General features: G+C 44.3%; 1 protein-coding gene across 1 annotated transcript in view; it reads right to left on the bottom strand.

The window, feature by feature from the left end:
- Window positions 1-221, bottom strand: part of LOC116848763 (T-box transcription factor TBX10-like) — a 9437-nt gene that overhangs the window by 760 nt on the left and 8456 nt on the right. The window lies entirely within an intron of this gene.

Genomic DNA, 221 nt, shown 5'->3' with positions numbered 1-221 from the left:
AGTGAATTCGAGGAAAATAAGTCTCGTGTGTGCGCGTTGCGTTCTTCCAGTGTTTATTCCTCGTTTGGTCATAAAACGTCCCTCTAATGCTATCAAACACTGAACGAGAGTCTTAAAAAGTTAAACGTACAATGGCACGATACTCGGCAGCATAATTTATTAAGGCACTTAGTAGCCACGCACTCTCACGGAGTGTCACGGCGCGTTTACTTTCCCGTCTT

This window comes from Odontomachus brunneus, unplaced genomic scaffold (genome assembly GCF_010583005.1).
Source record: "Odontomachus brunneus isolate Ranch 3 - 2012 unplaced genomic scaffold, Obru_v1 Obru_scaffold_100, whole genome shotgun sequence".
NCBI lineage: Eukaryota > Metazoa > Arthropoda > Insecta > Hymenoptera > Formicidae > Odontomachus > Odontomachus brunneus.
Note: the sequence above shows the minus strand (reverse complement) of the source record. Positions and strands in the feature narration are given on the sequence as shown.